At 40.5% G+C, this 26,277-nt stretch overlaps 1 protein-coding gene and 1 pseudogene across 1 annotated transcript in view; one reads left to right on the forward strand and one right to left on the reverse strand.

Moving 5' to 3' along the window:
* Nucleotides 1-26,277, reverse strand: part of GLG1 (golgi glycoprotein 1) — a 121,468-nt gene that overhangs the window by 73,452 nt on the left and 21,739 nt on the right. The window lies entirely within an intron of this gene.
* LOC110134590 (small ribosomal subunit protein eS19 pseudogene) lies at nt 1,235-11,003 on the forward strand (annotated as a pseudogene).

The following is a 26,277-nucleotide window of genomic DNA, read 5'->3' on the forward strand; positions in this document are numbered from 1 at the left end:
ACAAAACCTCTCCATAGTTCTATTATAAACATAAAGATGCAATGTACAGAAACAGCTTTTGGAATACTACGCTGTGACAACATCAAACAAGGGCAGTTGATGTGAGAAGCTAAAAGATGGTTCACCAATGTGATGGATTCTCTATTTTTCTCTAGCCACTCCTCCAAGTTTTTGCATAGTCACACACTTCCAACTTCTTAAATAAGCTGATCTAATGCTTAAAGTTAGAACAACCTTGGAAACATTCATGTTGAATCCATAGACAAATTATTTAACCCACAAAACCTCAGCCCTGGATCTGAGTAACTCAGTTCAAGATTCTAAAAACAGTTTCAAACGCTATATTGAGGCTGTTATCCAGAAAAGCAACTTTTGAGCTTCCACACTTGTTTCAATGCTGCCCAGCCCCCCCAAGCCTGCTCCTTTTTCGTAAATTAGGTTAATTATATGTAATAAAAATAGCTTTCAGTATGAGTTGAGAACATGGATTTTATGAACTGCTTTATACATAAGGTAAGAAAAAAAAATGCTGTGTGTGTGCTATCAGTTTATTGAGGAGAAGCACTGTGGAGGGGAGGAAGTGAGACGGGGAGCCAGGCAGGACTGTGAACGAGCAGGTGGGTTAGCCTTCTGGGCAGCTGGAGGGCACTCCCGCGGGCACCTCTGGAAGAACACAGAGATCAGAGCTCAGGAGTGGCCTCCTCCAGGAGTGAGAAGGCTGAGGACACTGACTCACCAGTTTTTGTCCGCCACTGGCGAGGGGCTGCGGCCAGGGGTGTTAACTCCCAGGCCCCTCTGGCCCCTTCCACGTGAGTCAGGCGCGATCCCAGGGCCTCCACCGGGGTTTGAAGAAAGCCGGCTGCAGCTAGCACTGAGCCCGCAGGGGCAGGGGGAACACGGGCAGGGCTCTGCTATCCCCTGCTAGCCAGCAGAGAGGAGGACCGCCTGGGCGTCAGGGAAGTCTGAACGCGTGACAGCGTCGAAGGCAAGAAGAATCTTAACATAAGGACCAAGTCAAGTCAAAACTAGGAGAGCTCCATTTTCCTGCCCATTCACTTCCCTGAATGACAATAAACACGAACTATCCAGATTAAGGCGAATCACAACCGCAAATACCATTCACTGAAAGAGGGCTTTCGTCCTCCTCAAACTGCGAGGAGATCAGCACCTGCGAACCCCCGGGCCTACTGAACCCCCGTTCTGACCAGGCCTCCAGCGAGGTGATGCGAGCTGAATGCAGGCACCACCGCGGTCACAGAAGCCGGGCTTCTGCCGTGAGAAAGACAAAGAGCCAGACAGAGAGCACGGCAGCCGGAGGCGGCAGCTGAGCAACTTCGGTCTGTTCTCTCACACTTGTTCTGTGATGTCTCGAGAACGTTAATGCCTAGAAGTTATGAATTAACCAGAGGACTATGACAGGAGGATCTCAGAAATGCTTTTAGCATTTTACAGGACTGTACTGTCTCATCCCTTCAAATGCTTTTTTTTTTTGAAGTAAAAGAAAATACAACTTTAAAGGGTCAGGCGGTTTATTTGTGTGCACATACGTGTTTGCGGGCACAGGCTTGCCTTCAGGTGTCATGCCAAAGGCTATCATGATGTTATACAGGTAACTTCAAGTGTATGAGGTAAATCATGTACCAGGAGAATTACTGGGGAGAGAAAGGAGGAGAAAGGGGAAGGTATCCTTTTTAAAATACTTTAATCTACAGGCTGTTAACAAAATTTTACCCAACCACCCAAGTAGGTACAAGAGAAGTTAGCCTACCTAGATAGACTAGAAAGCAAGTTACAACTAGAAGAAAATGGCAAAAAAAAGAGAAGAAAATGGCAAACCTTTCCAGTTCCTCTTTTCTATACTTAATGCTTCTGAGTTAAGTTTTAACCAAAGAAGTCTTAAGTGTGTATAGTTTAACCCAGAGCTATGATCTAGTTTGGGGAGTGGAAATGGGCTATATAAAAAACCTCCTGAGCAATTGAAAGCAAACAGGACATTTACTGGAGTCTTAATATTGTCTTTTATGGGATGGATCACCATGTTTTCTTTGAAATGTCTTGATTTGGAAGATATGAACTCTGTTTAAGTTACAGGTTCTTTTGCTTAAGCCACTGTTCAGTCTCTGCTTTGGTTCTAAGTTCCTTTACCAGTTCTGAAAACATTTTAGTTTAGTACAAACACTAGCTTGTACACCAAGGAATTAAACAGCATTGTGGAAGAAGACTTTAAGAAGAGCTGTCACCTGAGCTGGGCCTTGAAAGATGAGGGGAAATTTCAATAGGTGAAAAAGAAGACAGACTTCAGGCTTAGGGGACAATGCTCAGTTCTTCACAAAGCCTGGGTTTCTCTGAGGTAGCTGCTGCAGACAGTGTCCACCGAGAGGCAAAACATACTCTATTTGGTAAATGTCGATCAAAAGCAGCCCTAGGGGAATATGTAAACATATTGTTGATAAAACTTTACTTACAAAACACACAGCCACTCTGTGAACCCAGGTTTGTAAGTCTATCTTTCTGACAACGCCATGCTGTCCTGATCACTTTACAGTACATCTTTATAACAAGGGCTGAAATACAAGTAATGCAGACCATCCAATTCTGTTCTTCTTCAGCGATCTAAGCCACTCTAGTTCACTTGCATTTCCATATCAATTTACTCAGCTTGTCAGTCTCTATCCCCCAGCCCCTCAAAAAGTCTGCTGGGATTCTGATTGAGACTGCACTGAACTTATCTGAGGTCTTCCACATCCAGGAATAATATAATATTGTCTGTTTCTGTTAAGTTGGAGCTTTACTGTTGTGGACAAAGAATACGGCCTATCATTCCAGTAAATAGCAAATGTGGCCACCACTAAGCTATCAGCCACTGCAGCACGCACGTGCACACACAAACACAAACACACAGTCTGCTATAAGGGAAACTCAGAATGGAGGGAAGAAACAGGATCCTGGCCCGAGACATAAGATGCCTATCTAAGGAATGATCTCAGTGAGCCCAAACTACCATATCCTCATACTTAGAAAAGCAATAAAATCACTAATTTGAAATTTCTATTTTTTGTGATTGGTAGGCCATCTTTTGATGTTCAACATGATTGCTTTTTAGCAAAAATTCCTATATATTCTGGCGTCTTGTTGAAGGTGGAAAAGAGAAGTGAAAGAGCAGACTCAAAACTTAAATTCAAAAAACTAAGATCATGGCATCCAGTCCCATAACTTCATGGCAAATAAAACAGGGGGGAAATGATTTACTTTCTTGGGCTCCAAAATCATTGCAGATAGTGACTGCAGCCAGGAAATTAAAAGATGTCTGCTCCTTGGAAGAAAGGCTATTACACACCTAGACAGCATATTAAAAACGAGAGATGTCACTTTGCCAGCAAAGGTCCACATAGTCAAAGTTATGGTTTTTCCAGTAGTCATGTATAGATGTGAGAGTTGGACCATAAAGAAGGCTGAGTGCCAAAGAATTGATGCTTTTGAACTGTGGTGCTGGAAAAGACTCTTGAGAGTCCCTTGGACAGCAAGGAGATCAAATCAGTCAATCCTAAAGGAAATCAACCCTGAATATTCATTGGAAGGACTGATGCTGAAGCTGAAGCTCCGATACTTTGGCCACCTGATGCGAAGAGCCAACTCAGTGGAAAAGACCCTGATGCTGAGAAATATTGAAGATAGGAAGAGAAGGGGGCAACAGAGGATGAGATGGCTGGATGGCATCACCAAATCAATGGACATGAGTCTGAGCAAGCTCCAGGAGTTGGTGATGGACAGGGAAGCCTGGCGTGCTGCAGTCCGTGGAATCGCAGAGAGTCAGACACGACTGAGCAAGGAAAACAACATCCTGGCTCCTCCCTCACCTCTCTGGAACAGTCTCTCAAAGCTATCTAAGAGGCTGTCTCCTGGGTTCTAGTCCTCGGTAAGGCCCCAAAATAAGACACGACTTGCAATTTTTAGGTTGTGCACTTTCCTTCAGATCACACTTAGTTTGATCAAATTGATTCTCATGGACTGTTTTTTAAGGCAAATTTTAATATCTCCTAACACATGTAAACAAAGCAGAGCTTATTCTTTGTGATACCAGCTCCTAGATTCTCCTGTACGAACTGGGTGTCAATCAACTTAGTGCCTATACTGTGAAATAAAACTCAAATCCTATGGCAAGACAAAAAAAAATTAAAACATAAAAAATTTTCTCTGCCCTCTGGCCTCCTCTCTCCCCCACTACTATGCATTGTGTATCTGCATTAAGCATCAACCAAACCACCCGATAGGTAGAAATACCCACTGCACTGAAAAGAGTCAACAAGACAACTTCTTAAAGGATAACACTCCCTCCTGATGGTCTAAGGAGCCATGCTTAGATCTGCATTGTGTAAACTGCCAGTAACATGTCATTTCACGTACAGCCCTCTGTCTAAAAAAGCTCACAGTTCTCAGAGCCTTCTGAGACTTCTTCCCAGGATGTAATCCTCAAATGTAGCTTGAATAAAATTTTCCACTTCTTTCATATACTGACTACTGATTAATTTTCATTGTCACACTAACTACCTGACCCCACAAGTTAAGGGCTTGGTTTCATAAGAATGCTCTTACATCAGATGTCAGTCATGACTCTCAGGTCCCAGGGATACTTGTTAATTCTTCTTTCTGACTTGGCTACAAACTTAGGGGTTCCCATGACCCCCTCCTGAAGTTTAATGATTCTCTAGACCAAATCACAGAACTCAGGAAAACACTTTACGTGCATTTACCAGTTTACCATAAAAGATACAACTCAGAAACAAAGGGAAAAGTTTCCATGCCCACTCAAGACATGGCATCTTGTCTGTTCCTGGCATCTTGATCTGTTTACCAACATAGAAGCTCCGCAGGTCTTCTAGTTTGAGTTTGTAAAAAGCTCAGTCTCCAGGGAGACATCCCATTCCATCCTTGGAGGCTGGCAGGTTGGACTGAAAGTTCCAAACTTTCTAAGCACTCCTTCCAATGACCAGCCCATCCCTAGGCTACCTAGGGGCCCCCTCTTAAATCACTTCATTAGCATAAACTCAAGTGTTATGAAGTAACAAAGGAAATCCTATTACTCAGGAAATTCCAAGGGTTTTAGGAGTTCTGTGCCAGGAACTGGGGATAAAGACCAAATATATTTTTTATTATACCACACTCAAATAATGAGGAGGGAAACCTGGTTTCTTATATAAATATACCACTAATTTACCAGTGTGGTGGTGTGTATGAGGTGAATTGCTCAGTCTCTACAACAGCATTTTTTTTTAAAAAATATAAACTAGGCTGGGTCACTTCAAGCACACTGGGACCCAGAAGAATATGAGTAGCTTCACGCGGGATTTGCCTTCAGTGTCCCCAGCAGACACACCTCAGCACAGTTAGTGTGGGCTACAACTAAGAGAGAATCTCCATTGTCCCAGCTAACTCACCAAATCCAGATTTTACTTCCTCTACTGGAAGAGAGGAATTTTCCCTTTTAATTTGTATTTAAGTTCATGGTTGTGTTACAGGACCTGTGTTTTATCTTTGTTCAAAATTTGATTGTCTGACAGATTCTAGCTTAACAGTATTAGCAATATTCTGGAGCATTCCTTTTTTTTTTTTTTTTGGCCAGGCTGCACAGCTTGCAGGGTCTTAGCTCCCCAACCAGGGATCAAATCCATGTACCCCTTCAGTGTAAGCACAGGCTCCTAACCACTGGACTGCCAAGGAATTCTCTGAAAGATTCTTTAAAATACAGACTCTACAGCAGCTTCCATTCCAATTCTTATTATACTGTGGCATTATTTTGGTCTTCTTGTAGCTGTCAAAAGCTGGGTTTTCACTGTATATCCAAATTCCATAATTTGGTAATAGCTTTTATAGAAGCACCCATCAGATAATACTTGGACTGCAAGGAGATCAAATGAGTCAATCCTAAAAGAAATCAGTCTGAATATTCATTGGAAGGATTGATGCTGAAGTTGAAACTCTGATACTTTGGCCACTTGATACGAAGAGCTGACTCACTGGAAAAGATCCTGATGCTGGGAAAGATTGAAAGCAGGAGGAGACAACAGAGGATGAGATGGTTGGATGGCATCACCGACTCAATGGACATGAGTCTGAGCAAGCTCCAGAAGTTGGTGATGGACAGGGAAGCCTGGCATGCTGCAGTCCTTGGGGTCACAAAGAGTCGGACACAACTGAGAAATTCAACTGACTGATCTGATAACAGCTCCAGTCACATATACAAAGATGCAAATTATCAATCTAGGTTTATTATGGGATTATTAAAAATCCTCAACCATGGGAATTCCCTGGAGATCTGGTGGTTAGAACACCCCAATTTCACTGCAGTGGGACCAGGTTCCATCCCTCCTTGGGGAACTAAGATCCTACAAGCCAAAAAGTAACTTCAACAAAAGCATATGCACACAACATTCTCACCCACAGTAACATAGTTTACAACAGTGGTAAACCTCAGTAGCAGAAGTCTTTTAAGAACCAGATACAACACAAAACAGTCCTTTAGAAGAGATACTTGGGAATTACTATTTGCACAAACATAATCTTATTGCACAAACATAGTCTTAGGGAATAAAAATCAATTGGCACAATTCCTCAGTACTATTTAAATCCTACTTTGTTTGAAAATTATTTAAGACAGAATTTCTTTAATAAATGGGTTTCTACACTTTTCTAAATATACTGCTGCTAAAAATCAGTTGGTCACTAAAAGTCATATGGGACATCATTAAATCATGATGAAAATGAATAGCCAGAAAAAGAACTATGTTATACCCAAGAACTTCAGCAAGGTGTGTGAATAAAAATATCTCTTGATAGATGTATCTTATTAATTTCCTCAGCTTGCAAATTCAATGACATCACTGTTTTGTCACTTTAATTAGCTCTCTGCTCAATAGTGAACCTACTAACAGATACCCCAATAAAGATGAGATGCTAATATAAAAAGATGTAATTTCCTTCAGTTTATAGGATTCTGTGGTAAAATGGAAAAAAAATAATTTAGAAGACCAGTTATGGGGATTTCCCTGTTGATCCAGCGCTTCAGACCCCACACTCCCAACACAGGCGGTGCCTGAGCCCTGGTCAGGCAACTAGACCCACATGCAGCACCTAAAGCCTGCAGCAAACAAAGACACGGCTCCGCCAAATCAGCAAGTTTAACGCACAGACGGGCCTCAGCACTCACAGCCTGATTTTCACACACTACACACCTATATACCTAAGAGGTTTATACATGTTGATTTTAAATTCTGTACTTACCAGCTAGCAAACTTGTGAGCTACGGAGTGGAGTTACTAACAGCCCAACAATATTTCATCTTTGGCGGTATCATTTCTTAAGTTTTATCTTTGTGAAATTATTAGAATATTTTATTGGGCTTAGAAGGGAAAAAAGAGAGTGCTAAATACTAGAAGAAGTATTTCAAATATAATTTATTGCCTTCTGGCCTAAAACCAGTCTTCCGTGTGTTCAATTATAAAAGATGAATAACAACATGAAAGAGTGTGCATAAATGTTTGACTATATTATTGAAGGCTGTACCTAAAAGGTTAAGTTAGGATTTTATATTTGCTAACTCACTGAACACCTGCTTTATAACAGGCAAGTTTAACTTTAACCGATATGACTTTTATCCTTGCATCCATGGATACACATTCATAAATTTGAGCACTTGAGAACCTCAAGACCTTTTTAGAGGATATGAAGAATCTGCTTTCTCTCTTGGGCAGGAGTCGGGGGGTGGGGAGGGACTTGCTTTTCCCCTTAAGAGTTGAGGAAAGTTTTATATATTAGTTACTTTGGCCCCACTTTGGGACTGGAGTAGTCAGAAGAAAAGGGATGTCCCAAGAGAGGTAGATAAAATACAGTTGACTCTGGGACACCTCAGAGGATTTAGAGGAGCAGACCCTCCTCATTCTTCTCTATCCCACCTTTTGGCTTTCTGCTGTTTTCAACGTTTAAAAAACAACTCTCTCCTCAACCTTTACCTTCTTTAACCCTCCATCCTCTCTTAGTTTTTGGACAGTGACACAAGATCATGTGTCAACCCAACTGGGCCAACAGGTGCCCTGATAATCTGGCCAAACATCATCCCCATCCGGGATTTAGTCTGATCTCCTTTGCTTCTGTGTTTCTAATGACCTGACACTTTTGAGGAAGCCTGGTCAGGTGTTTGGCAGAATGTCCCTCAATTTGGGTTTGTGTGATGGCTTTCCTCATAGGATAAACATTTTTTTTTACTTAAAAGATAAATTTTTTCAGGGAAGAAGTGCCATTCACAACACATCACATCAAAGGCATACATGCTAACGATGCCAACTCTGGTCACCTGGCCAAGGGGGTGTGCAGGTCTCACCTCGTAAAGTGACTCTTTGGAAGCAGTTCCCCGAGTGTGGGCCACACGCAGCAGGGGAGTGGGGAGTGAAGCTTTACCTCCTGGAAGAGGAAGTATCTGTATGAATTATTTTTAATTCTTCTGGATAAAAGATCTCTCTTCTTTCCCATTTATTTATTTAACAGAATCAGTTTTTGTCTCCAAGTCATCTCCCCTTTCTACCAAGGCATCATCATTCCACAAGTAAGCAACCCCCACACACCCAATGGAACTCCGGGTTTACTTCTGATTCCTTTTTCTCCTGCAAGTCCCCTAAATTAGTTGTTTTCCTTAGTCAACTGTTTTCCGTAGTGCTTCCCTCTCCTCCTTTCCTTGTGTCATTGCTTTAGTCCAAATCCTCATTTTCTAGATGACAATCTCTGAGCAGGTCTCTCTTTTTGGCCTCCATACCTTGGTCTGCTCCAATGTGCCTTTCACATATCATTCAGTCATGCTATATGAGACAAAAATTTCTGGAGAGACAGAAAGAGTATCCTTGATTTGTATTAATACCTAGAATGTAGAATATGGCAATATGCTGCATGCTCAGCCATGTCTGACTCGTTACAACCCCATGGACAGTAGCCCACCAGGCTCCTCTGTTCATGGAATTTCCCAGGCAAGAACACTGGAGTGGGTTACCATTCCCTTCTCCAGAGGATCCTCCCGACCCAGGGATTGAACATGTGTGCCTCTTGTGTCTCCTGCAGCACTGGCAGGCAGGTTCTCCACCACTAATGCCACCTGGGAAGCTCAGAATGTAGAAAGTACATTAATAAATGATTATTGGGGAAGTGGAAGATAACAACAAAATTTTTCTTCACCAGTTTGGTCATCATGCTAGAAAAATAAAAACAGCCCGCAGAAAATTAAAGAAACAATAGAAATATTTAAATGCTAATTATTTTAAACAATACATACTGCTGAGGTTTGAATGAAATATATATATAATACAGGAAGAACGTAAATGTCAGAGGAGAAAACAATTTAGGTGCTGCAAAACTATAACTAAGAAGCTAAGAAAAGGAAAATGTACCTGTCCAAGAAAAGAATCCAAGGAAATCTTTCAGACTCCTCAATGGTCTCCTCAAATCTGGTGTTTTGAATTTGCTATAGGAGAACATCTTGACTAAAATTACATATCCTGTACCACAAGGATCCAATCTCTTGACCTATAAGCTAGAGATACTGTGATGGAGCTTTTCCAACTATTTTAACATATGAAATAAAAGGTGGTAACAGTGGCAAAAAGGACAGGGGGTACGAAGGGGACACATCTTACTTCTGTCGAGAAAACAAATTGTGACTTACCCAAATGTCATTTACTTTTCTTTGCTTTTACAGATTGTTAGTAACACTTCTGACTAGAAAAGGTTTAAATTTATTTTTAATATACGGAAATATGATTGCACAGAGACTGAAAATTTTAAATCAGCGAAACACCAAAACTTTACCATAAAGTTCTCACAAACAGCCAGGATCTACAGTTCTCGTTATGGAACCCTGGCCCTGCCTCTCACTGAGAGGGAGGGAGGAGTGCGCTAGCCAGGCTGTACACGTGCTCCTCATCTCCTCTGCTCTGGTTCCGGTGGAAGGAACACAGTAAGTTCAATTACCTGTAGCAAGAACATCTCCTTCAGCTCCAGCCTGGCTCCCCACGACTGCAGTGAAGTTTACAATGCCAACTCTTTGAAATGTGAAATAAGCAAACTGACAAGTATCTCTTTATCCAATGAAAGAAGTGAGTTCAAAACACTGGTTTCCCAGGACATAGGACTGTTTTTGATTTGGGTCACTCAGAAGTAAAACTCCCAGGAATGTTCATCAGTGGTTCAGGGACGTAGATGATGACAAACAATAAAGTAACTGCAGACAATGCTAGCACAGATGGAGGTGCCAGGAGAGGCTCCTCGGGCCACCTTGCCGCCGCAGGGAGGCTGTGCGGGACGCCAGCCCAGCAGTGCACAGCACCAGGGCACCCGGTCCAGCTAGGAGGACGGGCCCAGGATCGACTCAAGCCCAAAGCCAGCTGGTATACTTCATCTTCAGTTATATGAAGTCAACTCTCTTTTTACGTTAAATTCGTTTGGGCCTTTTTTCCCCCTGGCTGGCAGCGCGGACACCGCACGGTACTGTAAAAGACGTGAACCAGCAGAAGTTCGTCAGAGCTTGGGCAGCCCTCCTCAAAAAGTCCAGGAAGCTGAAAGTCCCTGAATGGGTGGACACCGTCAAGCTGGCCAAGCATAAAGAACTTGCTCCCTACGATGAGAACTGGTTCTACACACGAGCTGCTTCCACGGCATGGCACCTGTACCTCCGGGGTGGCGCTGGGGTTGGCTCCATGACCAAGATCTATGGGGGGCGTCAGAGGAACAGGCGTCATGCCCAGCCACTTCAGCAGAGGCTCCAAGAGCGTGGCCCGGCGGGTCCTCCAAGCCCTGGAGGGGCTGAAAATGGTGGAAAAGGACCAAGATGGGGGCCGCAAACTGACGCCTCAGGGACAGAGAGATCTGGACAGAATCGCTGGACAGGTGGCAGCTGCCAACAAGAAGCATTAGAACAAATGATGCTGGGTTAATAAATTGCCTCATTCGTGTTACCAAAAAAAAAACCCAAAACTCGTGTGGATAGGACCTCCTGTTACTACAAAACAATCACAACTCCTGACATAGTAAGGAACATATACTTTTTACTTAAATCTCACTCTGATAAAGGCAAAAGAAACAATAATTTACTACTCTTTAATCTAGTCCACGTAATAGAACCGCCATATGACCCAGCAATCCCACTTCTGGGCATACACACCGAGGAAACCAGATCTGAAAGAGACACGTGCACCCCAATGTTCATCACAGCACTGTTTATAATAGCCAGGACATGGAAGCAACCTAGACGCCACATCAGCAGATGAATGGATAAGGAAGCTGTGGTACATATACACCATGGAATATTACTCAGCCATTAAAAAGAATTCATTTGAATCAGTTCTAATGAGATGGATGAAACTGGAGCCCATTATACAGAGTGAAGTAAGCCAGAAAGATAAACACCAATACAGTATACTAACGCATATATATGGAATTTAGAAAGATGGTAACGATAACCCTATATGCAAAACAGAAAAAGAGACACAGATGCACAGAACAGACTTTTGGACTCTATGGGAGAAGGCGAGGGTGGGATGTTTTGAGAGAACAGCATTGAAACATGTATATTATCAAGGGTGAAACAGATCACCAGCCCAGGTTGGATGCATGAGACAAGTGCTTGGGGCTGGTGCACTGGGAAGACCCAGAGGGATGGGGTGGGGAGGGAGGCGGGAGGGGGGATCGGGATGGGGAACACATGTAAATCCATGGCTGATTCATGTCAATATATGGCAAAAACCACTACAATACTGTAAAGTAATTAGCCTCCAACTAATAAAAATAAATGGTAAAAAAAAAAAAAATCTCGTCCACGTTTATTTAAAGTTGTAATGACAGCACAGTAAAGGTCTCTTTTTTTTTTTAAGAAATGCAGTAGTATTATGTACACTATACGTTAAACGCGATGAAGTTACACAGTGAAATTTAAGGAGATAGGAAAAAGGAACATGGTACTTTTAATACATTTTTTTTTAATATTCTGGCAAATGGGCCTGTTTACTTCCAAAGCACATTAACAGCAACTTCTGTCTTATATCTTCCAAAAGTAACAAGGCACATTTTCATACTCATTATCTATTTAATCTCAATGGGATCTGTCAGCCTCCTAAATTACATTTTTCAACAAGGCCTACAAGAGTTACTAAATTTTAACCTGCTTATTTGTTAGTCTCATTTGTTTTTTAACAGGCAGATGGCAAACTACTAAGTTTAGATCTCAGTATTAAATACATTCTATTAACAGATCCCTGGCTACAGCTGTAGTGTACCGAAATACTGGAGGGGATTTCAATGACAGATTCACAGCAAAACAAACAAAATCAGAGTTTTGTGCAACTATTGCAAAGAAAATGCCTACCTCTATGGAAGGCTCATAAGCTGATGACATGTAATTAGCTCTGGAAAGAAGTCATCAAATTTGTTTCCTCAAAGACAAAAACCAACCAAGAAACAGAATTTTGCTGCCCTTGGTTTGTAGCAATTGCTGCTACAACTACTACAAGAATGCAAAAGCCAAGAGAGAAAACAAAAAATAAACAAAAAGACAAGTGCAGGAAGAGAACTTGCTTATGTTTTCATAACAATGGTTCTAGATTTACAGCCTGGTAAATACTAACATACTCAATTTTGTAATTCAAAGCATTCCGGATTATTCAGTACTTGGAATAATTCCAGTTTGACTTTATCATGACTTTCTCAGGTGACAATGAAACTAGACATAATTCACTATGCAAAATGGAAAACATCAGTGTTGACCTTAATTATAATAAACCCAAGTACTATGCGTGAGCATGTTACAAGGCGCACAGTAGTCAAATCACGTAAGGGACAACAGTCTCATTTTTTACAGCACAACTACATTTATTATTTCTTCTATCACCTGCATCATTTATACAATATGAGTAGAGACACAAGTACCAGCGACTAAGCATCCGTTCACCATTACAGGAGCTTGATTTACCTTCTCCCAAGTCTCTGACACACTGCTCTAAAACATTTGCTTTGCTGTCCAAGAAAAAACATGTCTAACTTGAGACCACTAACCTCAAGACCCAAGACTCACAGCAACAGCCTACTGTAAGTTACCAAAATATTTGATCTTCGTACAGTATTTAAATACCTTAATTCCTAGTTTGTGTAGTCCAGAAAAACACTATAAACCACATTCTTTTTTTTTTGGTCATGCTGTACAGTTTACAGGATCTCAGCTCCCCAACCAGGGACTGAATCCAGGCCATGGCAGTGAAAACACCAACCACTAGACCAGGGAACTCACATAAACCGCATTCTTAAAGAGGACTGACAGACAAAGCCACTTGTTAAGTGTCAAGAAAAACGGTCATTTCCTTAGCAACAGAGCTTGTAAATACAATAGAAAATAACTGAAGAAAATGTGGGTTTTAGTAGAAGGAAACAAAATAATTACATCAAATTCTTTCACATCTCATCTGTAGATTTAGACTGGAGAATGTCAAATTACTACTGCTTTGCTGTGTATATATAAGGCAGCTTATAAAAAAAACTGAACCCTAAAATAAATATCCTTAAGCTATCTTCAAAATAGGGTTGCCGTAAATGTTTTAATGTTACGTTTCCACTAAGCATGTCACACCGAGTATGAGGAGGGTGATCTTCTGTCATCCAGGCACTGTAACAGCCATCAATCAGTGTCTTGGTAACCACTTTTTAAAAATACACCAAGGCTGAATTTCTGCACTGGTAACACTCAACTTCCTATAGCCACAAATATATCTGACTAACTCAAAAACCCTAAAGATAAAAAAATATTTTGTTTCACTGGGGAGAGGTATATGTTTAAACTGAAATGCTACACTTGACTTTAATGACTCTCAGGTTTCCCCTCGTAAACTATGGCTCCCAGCTATTAAGCTACTGCTTAATCAATAGTATCTTGAATCTAGTATACATAAAAAAGCTTTAAAAAATATGTAGGGGTATGATCCATTTCTGGTAATGGTAGGCTAGACTTTTTGAAACAATCCTCAAATTGTAAACAACTAAAAATGTTGGAAGATAAAAATCCTCTAAAAAACAATAAAGAGGTAACAAATCAAAATGAAGGTGAAAGTGTTAGTCACTCAGTTGTGTCCAATGCTTTGCGACCCCATGGACTGTACAGTTCATGGAATTTGCCAGGCCAGAATACTGGGGTGGGTAGCTATTCCCTTCTCCAAGGGAGGTTCCCAACCCAGGGATCGAACACAGGTCTCCCACATCGCAGACAGATTCTTTACCAGCTGAGTCACCAGGGAAGCCCTTACCTTTAGACTAACAGAAAAAAGTGATCATTTATCATTTTTATATTAAATACTTTATGGAAAATATTTTATGAATAATGTAGGGTAGAATGAAATGAAAATTCTATCAGAAAGTGAAAAATTATATTAGAAATCTTAACATACATTTTAACAGAGTAAGCCCAAATATTTATTCTATATTTTCCTGAATTTGAAGGTATACATATACCCAGATGCCTATCAACTGTTAATCACAAACCTGGAATATATCCACGATTCCAGATTTCAAAAACATCTTTAATAGATTCTAACTTCTCATTGGTTCTGATTTTTTTGCACTTGCATCATCAAAATGTAATAGTTTTGAAAATTTGATACCTCTGACAGAGGATGAGATGGCTGGATGGCATCACCAACTCGATGGACATGAGTTTGAGTAAACTCCGGGAGTTCGTGATGGACAGGGAGGCCTGGCGTGCTGCGATCCACGGGGTCGCCAAGAGTCGGACATGACTGAGTGACTGAACTGAACTGAATCTTATTGAAAAGAAGACTGACTCTGATTCATCGTTGCAAAACATTTTCATTTATAGTGAACAAGAGAACACAAAGACAAAAAGTCTGTAAAGAAGCCACAGGAACTAGCTGCTCAGCAGCAACAGTGAAAGCCAAAACAGTAGAAAGAAAATGTGCTGCAAGAAAAAATATTCCAAGCTAAAATACTAGACTGTGATTGATTTTTTTAAGGCCACAAATCCTTCTCATTTGTCTTTTTTTAAATTGGAGTATAGCTGGTTTACAATGTTGTGTTAGCTTCTACTATAAAGCACAGTGAACCAGTTACACGTACACATATATCCCCTCATTTTGAGAGTTCCTTCCCACTTAGGTCACCACAGATCACTGAGTAGAGTTTGCTGTGCTATACAACAGGTCCTCAAGAGAGGGAATCTAATCTCTCCATTCTTTGGAATGCGGGCTTGGCATCTGACTTGCTCTGGTCAATGAAATATTTCAGTTCACTTCAGTTCAGTTGCTCAGTTGTGTCCGACTCTTTGCAACCCCATAGACTGCAGCACACCAGGCTTCCCTATCCATCACCAACTCCTGGAGCTTACTCAAACTCATGTCCATTGAGTTGGTGATGCCATCCAACCATCTCATCCTCTGTCATCCCCTTCTCCTCCCGCCTTCAATCCTTTAGGATGGACTGGTTGGATCTCCTTGCAGTCCAAGGGACTCTCAAGAGTCTTCTCCAACATCACAGTTCAAAAGTATCAATTCTTCAGTGCTCAGCTTTCTTTATGGTCCAACTCTCAAATCCATACATGACTACTGGAAAAACCATAGCCTTGATTAGACAGACCTTTGTTGGCAAAGTAATGTCTCTGCTTTTTAATATGTGTGCTATCTAGGTTGGCCATAGCTTTTCTTCCAAAGAGCAAGCATCTTCTAATTTCATGGTTGCAGTCACCACCTGCAGTGATTTTGGAGCCCAGGAAAATAAAGTCTGTCACTATTTCCATTGTTTCCCATCTATTTGCCATGAAGTGATGGGACCAGATGCCATGATCTTAGTTTTTTGAATGTTGAGTTTTAAGACAGTTTTTTCACTCTCCTCTTTCACTTTCATCAAGAGGCTCTTTGATGTTTCTTCACTTTCTGCCATAAGGGTGGTGCCATCTGCATGTCTGAGGTTATTGATATTTCTCCCTGCAATCTTGATTCCAGCTTGTGATTCATCCAGCCCAGCATTTTGCATGATGTACTCTGCATATAAGTTAAATAAGCAGGGTGACAATATACAGCCTTGATGTACTCCTTTCCCAATTTGGAACCAGTCCGTTGTTCCATATCTGGTTCTAACTGTTGCTTCTTTACCTGCATACAGATTTCTCAGGAGGCAGGTAAAGTGGTCTGGTATTCCCATCTCTTGAAGAATTTTTTAGTTTGTTGTGATCCACACAGTCAAAGGTTCTCGCATAGTCAAAGAAGCAGAAGTGATGTTTTCCTGGAACTTTCTTGCTTTTTCTATGATCAAATGGATGTTGGCAATTTGATCTCTGGTTCCTCTGCCTTTTCTAAAACCAGCTTGAACATCTGGAAGTTCTCAGTTCATGTACTGTTAAAGCCTGGCTTGGAGAATTTTGAGCATTACTTTGCTAGCATGTGAGATGAGTACAATTGTGCAGTAGTTTGAACATTCTTTGGCATTGCCTTTCTTTGGGATTGGAATGAAAACTGACCTTTTCCAGTCCTGTGGCCACTGCTGAGTTTTCCAAATTTGCTGGCATATTGAGTGCAGCACTTTTACAGCATCATCTTTTAGGATTTGAAATAGCTCGACTGGAATTCCATCACCTCCACTAGCTTTGATCATAGTGATGCTTCCTAAGGCCCACTTGACTTCACACTCCAGGATGGCTCTAGGTGAGTGATCACACCATCGTGATTATCTGGGTCATGAAGATCTTTTTGTATAGTTCTTCTGTGTATTCTTGCCACCTCTTCTTAATATCTTTTGCTTCTGTTAGGTCCATACTGTTTCTGTCCTTTATTGTGCCCATCTTTGCATGAAATATTCCCTTGGTATCTCTAATTTTCTTGAAGAGATCTCTAGTCTTTCCATTCTATTGTTTTCCTCTATTTCTTTGCATTGATCACTTAGGAAGGCTTTCTTATCTCTCCTTGCTATTCTTTGGAACTTGACATTCAGACATATCAGAAATAGATAATTGATACCTAGACCCAGCAAAAATATCTTTTAAGAGTAGGAGAATAAAGACATTTCTAGACAAACAAAACCTGACAGCTGGCCAGCAGGAGACTCTCACTAGAAGATATTTTTTTTAAAATGTAGGCAGAAGGAAAGTGGTCCTAGACAGAAGCTTAGAGATGCAAGAAGTATTGAGGAGGAAACAAAGCACTACAGGTAAATCTATAACAATTCCGCTTCTATAATACAATAGTAATAGTATCCTTGCCAGCAACCAATTCCAAACATTATGATTTATTTATGTGAGACTTCTGGGTATTTTTTAAAAATCATCCTAGGTACAACTAGGGTTTAGAATCACTGACAAATTAAAAAGCTTATGTCTGTATATTTATTGTTGGCATTAATCCCCACCTTCCTCCCCATTTTATTTGGCTTGCCTTTTTTGAAGTTACTGACTTGTGACTCTGCACCAACATATAGGGTTTTTAAAAATGTATTGTCTCTGTAATATAAAGTGGCTTACTTTTGGATGTAAAAAGGCCTAAATGACAATTAGTATATAATTTCTAATTATTCAACATTTCCCATCAACAGAATACTACTATAAACTCATAGGTACTTCTCAGCTGCAAACACCCAAGAAAACCTCAAGTCAGGCTAAAGCTAAATTGGTTTTCTGGTTAAGGCTCTTCTATAGTATATTCAGCAAAATTGTAACTAACACAAAAGACCAGGCTGCAGGCCATTTGTTAACAGACAGCAGCAAATCAGGATACTGGGCTACTCAAACTGTTAACTGCTCATTTTCTTAAATTGTTCTGTTACTTAATATGGATGATGGTGCTTATTATCTTCCTAGTTGGTACAGTGCGAAAGAATCTGCCTGCCAATGCAAGAGAGGTGGGTTCGATCCCTGGGATGGGAAGATCCCCTGGAGAAGGAAATGGCAACTCACTCCAGTATTACTACCTGGAAAAACCCATGGCAAGAGGAGAGTGGCAGGCTACAGTTCATGAGGTCACAAAGAGTGGGACACAACTGAGCACGCATGCACACTTATTATCTAACTTAAATTACAAATCTCAGAATTAAAATAAACCCCCAAATAAATCCTTTAAAGGATTTTAGATCTTCAATCTTTAAAGGATTAAAGATTGACAAAATAATGAATTTGGCTGCAATATCCAAATAAGAAGGGGTGGAATCAATATAAGGAGCAAGAAAACAATGCACCTAACAAATAATGTAAATGAATAGAATAGATGAACCATGCTTTATTAATGTTATTATTTGATTTACCACTGGGGGGGGGGCACTGCCGACCATAATTTTGTCATAAAATTTAAGATACATGTGATTTCCAAAACGTTAAGGTAAGGAACTTCCCTGGTGGCCCAGTGGCTAAGACTCCAATACAGGGAGCTGGGGTTCAATCCCTGGTCAGGGAACTAGGCTCCACGAAACACAACCAAAAGAGCCCGCATGGTGCAACTAAGACCCAGCACAGCCAAATAAATAAATAAAAATATTTTCTAAATGTTAAGGTGAAAAATATTTTAGATTCAATAAAATATGATAAGTGACAAAGCATTATAACGAAATTTTTTTCTTTTAAAATTCTTTAAAACTTTTCTATTCAAACTCCCAACCAAACCAACCACACCACCCAATTTAACATCAAAATACAGCCTCAAAGAAATAACACACTCTGTGCAGTAGGCAAAGACTACTGGGCCCCTGCTGGCCACAGCTAGACAGCCCAAGTGTGGCCACAGAGACCCTGCAGAGCCAAAAATAAATGCACAGAGTTATACATATGTGATATAGCAAACAGTGAGAAAACGTTCTGCATGTTCTGTGAAGAGACATACAGTATTTGAGGTTTTGTGCTGTACAAACAACCTCCACAATCTTGTAGTGTCTTCTTTTAACCTTTTAAAAACCAGAAAGACAACTCTTACCTCCAGAGACACAAAACCAGGCTGTGGGCTGGATTTGGGCCATGGGCTGTAGTTTGCAATCTTCAGTCTAAGATACTAATGAGCATGAATAGGTGCTTCAAAAGACAAGGTTGTGAAGAAATTAGAGAACTAATCTACTCTAGATCTTAATTTAATAGCTATTTGGTAATGCTTTAACAAGACCTGCTAAGCTGAAAAAGCAAAGAACCTTACTGAAGGTTACATCTTTCACTTAAAATGTAACCTCTGACAAGGTTTACTCATGATCCTGAATGAGTACCTGAAGACATATTCTATTTTTATTTTCTGGAGGAAGTCACGTACCGATTCTAATTTAGAAAAACAGACATTAAGATCTTACTGAGGGCAAATCATTTTTTTCCAATGACTTATCATACTTTATACTTGGGACCCTACCCTCCATAAACCTGGGCTTCAATATAAACACACAAAAATAACTTTCAAAGGATCATCCTAGTTTTCTTTTGCTAATACCAAAGCCTACAGAGGTTCTGATAACCATCAAGAAGGAGAATTAAGTCTCTAGGACTACTAAAAAGCTAAGCCTAAGGCAAGAGTTTTTATATTTGTGCTGCCTAACATATACCAGCTTATCAAAGGGTAAATAAATTTACTGCTGAATTTTATATAAATAGTGTTTTCAGTAGCTATTAAGAGAAACTTAGAAACTGAATGCCAATTCAGGAGATGTCTGTCAAATAATCCAGATATGTACCCTAAGCTCTTCCTATGTAGAGTATAAGAAATGGAATAGTTCAAGAAATGAACTATGTCCTGCCCTATCAGTAAACAAAGATGTCAAAGTCATCAGCGTGAGCTGCTGAGCCCTGAGGAAACTCGGGAAGGAAAGAGAGTACCCGCCCTCTAAGAGCCACCAGACTGCAGTCACTCCCTAAGGTGAGCCCCAAGGAAACTCAGCAAGTGAAAACACAGATCCTGGCCCCAGTTTGGTGAGGTGCATATCAGAGGAACGATTTCAGTGAGCCCAGACTCTCATCTTCCCATACACAGAAAAGCACTGAATTCCTAAACTTGACTATCTGGCTTCTTTAATTAGCAGTAACCTTTTACTGTTCCACCTGCCTTTTGTTGCAGAACTCCTATATATCCTAGCTCCTCCCCTCGCCTCCTCTGAGGGGTTTCTCAGAGCTGTCTGAAACGCTGTCTCCCAGGCAGCAGCCCTCATTCTGCCTACCAAGTAAGTTAAAATTTAACTCCCAACTCTCACATTGTGCAATTTTTTTTCAACAGGTAAAACTTTTCCAAATTTAAGAACCAGACCCACACAAGTAAATCTATCCTGATACTGTTTGAATCACAAAGGAAATCAACATGAAAAAGCAGGTTCTAGAAATGTCTTTTAACAAAAGAACTCTGCAGAGTTAATATTGGCCATGACTGTGGACCCAGAAATGCAAAAGATGCATAGCTTTCTAAAAGACTGTAATCCATAACAGAAAAACAAAAGTGAACATTATAAAACACAAAGGGGAGAATCAATAATTTGCTTGAAGTATTCTGACCTCACACTAAAACATTCTTATAGCCATGACTTAAACTTGCTCCCCATTCTCTGTTAAAACTAAAAAAAATGAGTAAGACATAATTTTGTGGGGCTTTGTAGGTTCTTTTCATTTGTTTGGTTTTTGTTTGTTTGTTTTTAACTAATCAGACCTAAGCAGCAATGAATTTGATCTCTTTTTTTAAAAACTGTTGATTACTCAGGATTGATAAATGAGCCTGAGACAAGAAGGAAATAGACCAAAATTGATCTCACTAGAGTAGGTAAAAGCTTTCCACAGAACTTGGCCAAATAATGCCGCAATTCCAAAGCCACTGCTTCGCATGGATCCTGTCTGTGGTGCAGCACAGTCTGCCCTGCAGGAGTCCATGCTCTACAAAGTTCAGCTTCAGAGCAAATACAGTTAAGTGTGTTTTATGAGAACTAAATATAAATCGTTTGTAAGAAATCAATAGACAATGTCTAACAAAAAAAGAACCTAGGTATTCTAATTAAAAATCAGATAAATACAAGAATACAAGAACTAAAAACAGTTCAAAGTAGGGAAAGCTAAAATAGGATTTAACAGTTCTACATTATAAACTTGGTTGTACTCTGATCTTAATTTGTATATATTAAAACTCTGTATGTACTACTGAATAAAAAAAGAAGAGGAAGAGACAAGATGCGCATGCCTGCCAGGACACAGGCATCGATGCGAGCAGGGGAGAGCTTTCTGAAGATGCACTCCTATTTTACTCTGCTGTGCTTCGGGATACACAGAAAGCTATCTGGTCCAGAGATGCTGGTACTGCTTTAACTCCCCCAAAATACTGTTTGAATGGATTATCCTGAATCATCCAGTTAAGACAAGATTTAAGAAAAGATCTCTCAAATAATGTTTTTCCAAGATAACATAGTCTAAGAAGGCATTTCAGTTATCTTTAACCAGCTGAAAACAGGTAAATGTGTCCTGAAAGTTCTGCATTGAAGAGCCAGCCCTTAATAAGGGCTTCCCAGGTGGCTGAGATGGTAAAGAATCTGCCTGCAATGACGGGAGACCTGGGTTCAATCCCTGGGTTGCAAAGATCCCCTGGAGGAGGAAATGGCAACCCACTCCAGTGTTCTTGCCTGGAGAATTCCTAAGGACAGAGGAACCTGGTGGGTGGGCTACAGTCCACACGGTCACAAAGAGTTGGTCACAACTGAGCAATAAGCAAATAGCACAGCACAGGTCTTAATAATCCACATAAATGAGTTGGTATCCTAAATCAGAGTATTCGAGGCTGCCCCACGAATACTGTACCAGGTTTGAGATAGCAAATGCATAAATTGTTTTAAAAACTCAAGAGATCTTCCAGAATAGTTGAATCTTACGCTGCACCACCGTTTAAAATACGTATGTAAATCCTAAAAAGCTATAAAGATGCTAAATCAAACAACTAAATTGAAAACGTTGCTTTAAATGGGATCAAGAACAAATCCCAGGGACTTCCCTGGTGGCCCAGTGGTTAAGACTCCATGCTCCCAAAGCAGGGGACACGGGTTTGATCCCTGGTCAGGGAACCAAGATCCCACATGCTGCATGGTGCAGCCAAAAAAAAAAACAAATCCCAGTGAGGTTTTTCTGGGCCACCAGGAAAATGAGAGATCCAAGGGTGGAGTAAGAGGAAAGCAACCGTTCATCATAGGAAGTCCATGAGAAGCAAACCACACTAAGAATAAATTCAATGAGGTTTCTGTTTGTTTTTTAATCAGGGACCATTTTGTCAAATTATAAGTACAGTTGATAAATGTTGTTTAGCTCTTTTTTCTAACGAGTGACAGGCCTGCACTTCATTCACATCATTTGCAGAGATGTACACGATATAATCTTTTCCAAAAAATTCCAACTAAGAATTACTAATTAAGAAAAATAATTATGAAACATATACAATGTTTTGTGACTTAGAAGTAAGCAGTTAATCGATCTGAGATAAGGAGACGCTTCCTGTTTTATTTTACCATGTTCACTTGTAGAACAATCCAGTTAGGTGAGAGAGAGATTTTTCTGTCAGGTTACATCACCCTGTAGTAGTACCTGGCAAGTCCTTTATTAAGAGATTTTTTTAAGAGATCAACTAATGTTTGTGAACAACAAAACGTACAAAACTTCAGAAATGTTTAGTTTGTTTTGAACTTATATGCTGTTGGTGCAACAACAAAAGCCAACAATACTGCACTTGAAGGAATATTATCTCCAACAATATGAAACTATGTATGTGTGTGTGCTGAGTCACTCAGCCAACTCTTTGCAACCCCGTGGACTGTAGCCCAACAGGCTCTTCTCCATGGAACTTTCCAGGGAAGAATACTGGAGCAGGTTGCCATTTCCTTCTCCAGGGGATCTTCCCGACCCAGGGATCAAACCTGTGTCTCCTGCACTGGCAGGCGGATTACCACTGTGCCACCTGGGAAGCTGAAACGACGTAAGTACAAGACTATTCACTGCAGTATTGCTCATAACTGCAAAATCCAGGAAATAAACACTCAAGCACAGGAGAGTGGCTGAATAAACTAAGGAAGATCGCTATGAATTGACATATACAAAGTATAAACTAAAAATAAGACTGGCTACTCCGGCAATGGGAAGGAAAGGGTGGGAGGATGAGAATGGGGTAAAAAGTGTAGCAGGGAAGCAATTCTAGAACCATGTTTTTACTGACTCAAAATTTTAAAAATAAGAATAAGGGGAGGCAAAAATGCAATCCAAAGAAAAGCAAATGAACCTAACTGGATTTCAAATGAACTAGCATAACCATAGGAGAAGGGAAATGGAGGAGGGAGGATTTACTTATGAACACTGATTTTTGACTTTAGAGCTTCAGTCCAATGACAAAAAGAGCTACAAACAAATACTGAACCCTGGTTAGTGGGTTTGCTTTCTCATAATGACATAGTTTTAGCATTCTGAAACTATTTCAGTGTCTTATATGATTCAGCAATCAAATAATCTGTAGAAAGAACCAAGTTTTACACTGTCATAAAAGGGAATTATAAATATGAAAAGGGAAAAAGCTAAAATGAACCCTGTGGTCCAGAAGGCATCAATATGAATCTAAATCAACTTTGAATGTGTTGACATACATGTACACATAGATATGAAGAGATGTCTGTATACACACACGTGTGTGCATACATATACATCTGTGTACGTGTGTGTGCATACATCTACACGCATGCATGTATATAAATGCACACACACATCTTCTGGCTCTGTCTGCTGAAGCAGTGACACCTGAGTAGCAATGAGCACATCCAGCATCCAGACCTTGGCTTCTAAAGACCATTTTCCACAAAAAAGAAACAAGAGTTCCTTATAGAAGTAGTTGATTCCAGGTCTGGGACTGAAAAAGTACAAGATGAGCCTAGAAAACTTCTGGTTTCTGGTCTGACAGGGAGAGAGCCGAGCCTGGGAATCATCATTCCCATCCTCACAATGAGAAAAAAGCTGAACGAACTGAAAATCAACAACTCTTCTGAAACCCACCAGACCTGAAGTCACAGGGCAAACCCCTGTCCCAAAATTGGAGGTGGTGAAAACAGGAAACCACAGTTTACTGGAAGCTAAAGCCCAGGAGCAGAAGCCCAGAAACTGTTATTGATAATTGCACTGATGTGCACAGAAATGAACCTTAGCATATTTGGTCAAATGGTTTTCAACAAGGGTACCAAGATCATTCAATGGAAAAAGGACAGCCTTTCAACACATGATGTTGGAAAAATTTAACATCCTCACGCAAAAGACTAAAGTTGGATCCCTTACCCTACAGCATGTACAAAATTGACTCAAAATGGATCATAGACCTAAATTTAAGAGCTAAAACTATAAAACTCTTAGAAGAAAGCATAGGGGAAATACTTTGCGACGTGGAATTTGGCAAAGATTTCTTGGATATGTCAGCAAAAGTACAAATGAAAGAAAAAATAGATAAACAACACTTCATTGAAATAAAAAACTTCTGTGCATCAAAGGACACAACTGACGGAATGAAAAGGCAACCCATGTGATAGGAGAAAATGTCTGCTAACCTGACATGAGTTTAATATTGGGAATTCATAAAGAACTCCTACAATTCAACAACAAAATGCAACCTGACTAAAAAAAGGTCAAAGGACTTGAGTAGACATTTCTCCAAAGGCGGAATACAAATGGCCAATAAGCACATGAAGATGTTCAACATCAGTAAAAAATCAGGGAAATGTAAATCAAAAGCACAGTATCACTTCACATCCATTAGAATATTATTTTTAGGACTTCTCTGGAGGTTCAGTGGTTAAGACTCCATACTTACAACACAGAGAATGTGGGTTCAACCCCTGGTCAGGGAACTAAGACCCCACATGCTGCACGGCATGGCAAAATATATATATATTTATGTATAATTTTAAAAATTAAAAAATAGTAAAGTCTCTGGTGATCAAGTGGTTAGGACTCACACTTTCACTGCTGCAGCCCAGGTACAAGCCTGGTGGAGGAACCAGGATCCCACAAGATCTGTGATGTGGCCAAAATAATAATGTAATAAACAAGTACACGAACAAGTGTTGGAGAAGATGTGAAGAAACTAGAACTTTGTCCACTGCTGATGGGAATGTAAATTGGTGGCAGCCGCTGCAGAAAATAGTATGGCCATACCTCAAAAAATTAAAAACAGAATTATCATATGATCCAGCAATTCTAAGCCAAAAGAACTGAAAACAGAGTCTCAGATACTTGTAAACCTATGTTCATTGCAGCATTATTCACAAGAGCCAAAAGGTGGAAGCAATTCAAGTTGATTGATGGCTGAATGGATAAATAAAACATCGTCTGGACATACAATCAAATATTATTCAGCTTTAGAAAGGGCAGTTTTGACACATGCTACAACATGAATGAAACTTGAAAACACTAAGTGAAATAGGCCAGACACAAAAGGACAAATACTGTATGCTGCTGCTGCTAAGTTGCATCAGTCATGTCTGACTCTGTGCGACCCCATAGACGGCAGCCCACCAGGCTCCCCCGTCCCTGGGATTCTCCAGGCAAGAACACTGGTGTGGGTTGCCATTTCCTTCTCCAATGCATGAAAGTGAAAAGTGAAAATGAAGTCGCTCAGTCATGTCCGACTCTTAGTGACCCCACGGACTGCAGCCTACCAGGCTCCCCTGTCCACGGGATTTTCCAGGCAAGAGCACTGGAGTGGGGTGCCATTGCCTTCTCCGCAAATACTGTATGACTCCACCTATATGAGGTACTAGAGGAGTCAAATTCAGAGACAGAAAACAGAATGGTGGCTGCCGGGGCTGGGGAGAGGGAGAGTGGACAGTCAGTGTAACAGCTGCAGGGTCACCTGGATGATGAAAAGTGCTGGAGACGGACACTGGTGATGGCTTCATAGTGTGAAGATACTTAATTCATTTTGAACTGCAGATCTAAAAAAAATGTTTTAAGTGGTAAATTCTATGTTCTGTATATTTTACCACAATAAAAACTGGGAGAAAGTAGATGGCACAGTTTGGGGTTGTTTTTGAACTTGTACATTGCTGGTACAACAGAAAAAAAACAAGCAGTTTGGTAGATGCCAAGGTTGAAAACAAACAATACAAAAATCAGATACTCCTTGTTTGCATTAGTACAGGGAAGCTTAATGAAGTTTCTAATTACTCACAGCCACTATAATGCTACTTTCTTTCTTCATCCGGGACTCACGGAGCACTCCAAGAGGCACTGGGCTCGCGTCTGCAACAGCCGTG

Source organism: Odocoileus virginianus, unplaced genomic scaffold (genome assembly GCF_023699985.2).
Source record: "Odocoileus virginianus isolate 20LAN1187 ecotype Illinois unplaced genomic scaffold, Ovbor_1.2 Unplaced_Scaffold_15, whole genome shotgun sequence".
NCBI lineage: Eukaryota > Metazoa > Chordata > Mammalia > Artiodactyla > Cervidae > Odocoileus > Odocoileus virginianus.